Consider the following 6000-nt stretch of genomic DNA (forward strand, 5'->3'; position numbering starts at 1 on the left):
TTCCGCCTCTACTGCCAAGATCCTGGTCCATGCCCTAGTGATCTCACAACTTGATTACTGTAACATCCTTCTGGCAGGGCTTCCTCTTTCTCACCTCCGTCCTTTAATTTCTGTCCAGCATTCAGCTGCACACATTATCACATCCGCCCACTGCTGTGACCATACTTCTCCTGTGTTGGCATCCCTTCACTGGCTCCCCCTCCCTTTCCGCATTCAGTATAAGCTCCTGCTGTCGACATTTAAAGCCCTCCATGGACTGGCCCCTCCTTTCTTATCAGACCTTATTTCTCCTCACCTTCCAACTAGGGCCCTCCGCTCTGGTAATCAAGGTCTACTGTCCCAACCCAGGATTTCCTCTGCCCCATCTCGGATTCACCCCTTTTCACTTGCTGCCCCTCACTCCTGGAACTTTCTTCCCCTGCGAGCAAGAGCCATCACTTCTTTAACCAGCTTCAAAACGAAGTTGAAGACCATCCTATTCAGAGAAGCCTTCCCAGGCATTGCATAATTGTCGCTTACTATTTGATGTTCTTTTGGTGCCTGTTTTATTCAGTCATTTCCTATATTGCTATGTATTTTATATGTATTGTCCTACTAGAAAGGCCCCTTCCCCACCACCACTCCCTTTTTGTTGTGTCTTTTTAGATTGTAAGCCTGAGGGCAGGGAACCGTCCAATTAAAAAGATTGTATGTACAGCGCTGTGTAAATTTACAGCGCTTTATAAATAAAGGTTAATAATAATAATAATAATAATAATAATAATAATAATGTAGGATGAACCACAAGATCGGTAAAACGAAGAATAGGGAAGCACCTCTCAAATCTAAAAAAATAGAAGAGGGGGAGCTCCTTTAGTTGGTCATTTTGTAGAAATGCAACATTCTACAGCTGATTTCCAATCATGGGTTAAAGAAATAATTTATAATAAAGAACATATTCCAAAGAGAGAGAGAGAGAGAGAGAGAGAGAGAGACAATGGATTCTAAAACTGAAATCCTTGGTGCCTTTACGTTTAAATGATGATTTGGACCTTCAATTTTTAAACTGAATATAAAAGAGAAATTATATATCAGAACACATGTATGGGTATAAATGTAATATAATTATTTAATGACATGAATAGTATGAGCAAATATCAGGAGAGATTGGTTCATTTGTCCCTGTGTCCTGTGCCAAGTCATATCATTGGTTAGGCCTTTCCAAGGTCATCTGGAATATGTATATACACAGAAATGCTACACTGTCTGGACCCTTTATCTCTATGGTCCTGTAATTTGGAGACTGGTTACAACTTCAGCGATTTCTCTCAAAGGGTATGTATAACTTTGATTAACTCTATAATGATATTTGTATATCATAGTTAGCTGAGTGTTGTCCTGTCTTTTTAAACACCTTTGGGCTTTTTAAACAGAATAAACACTGAATAAACAGTTGACCATTTTAGAGCACATGGAGCTTGTCTTCTTTCTTTTTGTTGCTTTGCAACGCACTTTCAGTTCCTTATTTATACAGTTCTCTTTGTAGAGGAGAACCATTTTGTTATGATCTATGTTTCTGGGTGATGGAAAAACCTTTTTCTCAGACTTAAGAGTTAAACCAGGTACTTTAAAACGTCAGGTTTTCATATAATCCCTTAATTCCCACCTGCTCCCCAGTTATTGATTAGGACAAAATACAAACAAGAAGAAGAAAAAACTGTCTCCTTTTTTTAAGCATTAGCACTCACTAGGCGTAAGCATTGGAGACACTTTTTGAAATCCCTGCAGGCTGATTTTCAAATTGTTTTGTAAGCTGTGCCTTATGTACACACTTATATGCACACACATAATTTAATATGAGGCATACATGAATATACAAATTGAACCTCCCTTATCCAGAATTCTGAAATCCAAAATACTCCAAAATCCAAAAATATCCTTTGCTTTCTTATGGCTCAGTGTACACAAACTTTGTTTTATATACAAAATGATTAAAGTATTGTACATAAAATTATCTTCAGACTATGTGTAAAAGGTGTATATGAAACATAAATTAATTTCGTATTTAGACTTTGGTCCTATCTCCCAAGATAGCTCATTAAATATATGCAAATATTCCAAAGTCCAAACTCCTGGTCCCAAGCATTTTGGATGAGGCATAATCAGCCTGTAGTCCTAGGAGCACTAGAAGTCAGACCTATGGTTTCTTTGGGGAAAGATTTGTCTGTGTTTCTTCTTGTGGTGGAGTTAGTTTGTAAAGATTGCAATACTGAATTTTACAAGTGTTTACAGGTGCAGTTCCTGTGCTGCAGTTGTGGGCCATTGCCCTACAAACACCACTTTCTCCAGAAATATGGTTAATAGTGGGGGGAGGGGGGATTGCGCCATCTGGATTACTCATTTTTGACTGCCAATGCTCCAGTAATGAAGCTCTACTATGAACATACCCCAACAATACAGTGTGCATGTTTGCAAGGAACAACATCCTGTCCATCATACAAATGCCTGCCTTTTTTCAGTCATTGCAAATGGAGGATTCAGAGATGTAGCCATGTTATTCTGTAGAGTCAGTATGTAGAGATCTTGTAGCACCTTTGAGACTAACTGAAAAAAAGAAGTTGGCAGCATGAGCTCTAATAGAGTTCAGTCTACTTCCTCAGATGCATTAGTGCAGTGGAAACCAGGGACAGACATATATATGTCAATGGTATGTGAGAATGTCAATTCAAATTCAAAATCCTTTGTATATAGAAATGAAGTAGCAAGTCCAGTTTTAACAATGGTTGTTAGTGAACAAAGACATTGGGAACTGCCCAGCTCTCCCTTTTCCTTCTCATCCTCTGTCTAGCTGGAGATGTAGCAGTGTTGGCACTGGGAGAATGAAACACAGCATAACCAGATTTTTCTTTGATAAAAAAGACTTTTGGTGTCAGATTGCAGCAGCATGTTTACAATAAACAATGCAATAAATGAAGTCAGAGCCAGGAAGGAGCACTTTTTCCAACAGGCAAGGAAAACTTCAACTACCTCCAGAGTCTCTTATTGACCATGTGTGAACAGCAAAACAGGGTCAAAACAAGACAAAACAATAGCATGTACCACCTCCACCTCCCCCCCCCCACACACACACACACTGTGTTTAAAAAGCATACATTTATATGTTTGGCCACCAAAATGAAACCCATTAAAAAAAGTGTACCTAGTGAAAGAAAAGGTAATCCTTGAATGCATTTTGGAAACAGCCGTATTTCAGGGCTTCAGACAAAGGTCTTTTCCATGTCCTAGCTCTTCAAAATCTTTTAATCTCATATATTTCTATATATGCTTTGCTGCAACTTGATCTATGATAGTCACCTCCAACTTGGTGCCCCCTAGGCAGGGCTGGCTCATCCACATAGGCAAAATAGCAGCCGCCTAGGATGGCGAAGTTTAGGGGCGGCTTGGCAGCTTTTTTTTGTATAATTTTTTGGCTTTTTTACTAATTCTCAGTACTATGAGAAGAGATTGGAACCTATGTTTTATTTTCAAGGGGCGAAAATAATTATGAGGGGCGACAGGGGTGCCAAAATATTTCTCGCCTAGGGTGACAAAATACCTAGAGCTGGCCCTGCCCCTAGGTGTGTTAGACCACTGCTCCTATCATCCTTGCCCATTTGCTTTGCCAGTTTTGCTGATGGGAGACATGGATTATACTCCAAAACAAAAGGGGGTTGCTAGGTTGGAGAAGGTGGGCTCCTTACGTTCATCTGCCACATTTCCCACAATTTCTAAACAAAAAAGCAAAGCAAAGCAATGCAAAACAAACTTTCAATTGCTTTAAAAAAATGTAAACCATGGCAAGATCAAGATTGAAAAGATATGTCCTTATTTAAACCATGCTGCGAGTCATATATTTGTTCCATCACCAGTGGTGTACCTGGTATATTTGACACCTGGTGCAGATGATTTTTAATAGTCCCCTTCTGTCTTCAACAGCCTTTTCCAGGTCTTGCAGAGCAGCTGGCAAGTGTCTTTACCCCATGGTCATCAGAGTCATCAGATGTGGAAGGCACCCCCTTCCCACCAGTGCTCCTGGTGACATCCTGCCCTGAGGTATCATCCGGTGTGATCTTCACCCTGCTAGTAATGTCCCTATCCATTGCTTTTGAACTATAATATTTATAATTATAAGTGATTTTTTCCTCATTATTAGTTTTCCCCAAAGTATTGCAGAAATATTGTTAAAAGTATTCCTTATTCCAGGACAACTACTCTCATTGTTTTAATATCTATGCTTTTGCTATGTGAGAAAAGTCTGAGGAAATGTGAGATGTGGAAATGTGATTGTTAATTTCCTAATCATCATTCATAACAATGTTCTTCCTAAGAAATTCCATATGCAACATTACCTTTGGTAAGCACTCATTCTAACTTAAAATTAAAAAAATGTCTTTGAAAATATGCATTAATCTGTCATTGATTTTTTTAAAAGGCAAAAAGCAGTCAATTACTTTTCAAATTGTCTCAAAACTTTGCCCAAGCAAAGGAAACTTACCTTTGTCTTTCTGCTGATAGCTGTCACCAATTACTGTATCTCTGATCTTGTATGCTTAATACAGTTGATTTTATACAGACCTCATCTCTTCCACCACCCACTGCATAATGACAGTTTATTAAACAGATTATTGAAAGGTAGTGTTATGATAAATCTGAGGCTCAGCAAATGTAGTACTAGTAGGTGTAGGCCCTTATCACACAACGGGTTTTGCAGCTCCAATCCAAAGTCACTCCTGGTCCAACCATGCGAATTCACATTAAACCGTGATGGATTATCACACGTGATTGCTTTCTATGGGGAGTCATTCCGGGGCAGATCCAAAAGTCAATCCAAAGTGACTCCTGATGTAGGTGAATTCGGTAACAAGTGAATTCACAAAAATTGTTGCCAAGCTCACTTCGATTTCAATCCGAATTGGTCTGGTGTGAAATGCAACTTTGCTTCTGTCCTGGTACAACCCCCAAACCTCCGTGTTGGCAAATTTCCCATGATGCGGTGCTGTAATTTTGCTCCATTTGCTTCTGGTACTCCTTCAAGAACGGAGGCTGCATAACATTTCTTTAATAATAATAATAATAATAATAATTTCTTTCTTGCTTCTCCTCAAGGCTCGAGACAGGGTACCCTATGGAGAACAAGGCACCTTGCCTCCAGTCTTGAGGAGAGGCAGGAAATATTTTGAATAATAATAATAATAATAATAATAATAATAATAATTATTTAATAATATTAATAATTCATTTTCTGCCTCTCCTCAAGGCTCGAGGCAGGGTACCCAAAGGAGAACAAGGCACTGCAACATAATAATAATAATAATAAGAAGAAGAAGAAGAAGAAGAAGAAGAAATTATTATTATTATTATGGAATTATTATTATTATCACTGTAAAATAACAACAACAATAACAATAATAATAATTTTGCCGTTTGCCCCCTTTGTTCTTCACCTTCCTCCTCCTCCTCTTCCCTTCCACATTTGGAGGGAGCAGAGGGCATTCACGTGAGGCTAGCATTTACATGAAACTGGAACCAGGAAGTGGCCCCCTTCTTCACCCCGGCAGCATAAAAGTTCTCGATGCATTCAGAGCCCCACTGAGCATACGCAAGGGTGCCAGTTCAAATTGGTGAATCAGCATGGTACGTACTGGTGTGATAATTTATTTTGCACTTGCTTCACTTTGTCTCAGGAATGACCACAATTTTGCTCTTCACACATGATAATTCATCACATGAATTGCCTTGGATTCGAATTGACTCTGCTTCCCTTTCCCTTCGGAATGGCTTTGGATTGGAGTTTCAATTTCACATGTGATAAGGGCCCTAGACCTGAAGCCCAAAGTTGACATTAAGAGCTGCAAGTGATTGTGTGTCTCCACACAAAGTGATGATTACCCACAGTGACTTTTATATGCACTATATGATATACTGGGGAGGGGGAGGTCTGACTCACCATTTAACACTACAGATATTAATCTACCTTTAATC

This window comes from Sceloporus occidentalis, unplaced genomic scaffold (genome assembly GCF_023333645.1).
Source record: "Sceloporus occidentalis isolate IW3139 unplaced genomic scaffold, rSceOcc1.0.p SCAF_2, whole genome shotgun sequence".
NCBI classification, from domain to species: domain Eukaryota; kingdom Metazoa; phylum Chordata; class Lepidosauria; order Squamata; family Phrynosomatidae; genus Sceloporus; species Sceloporus occidentalis.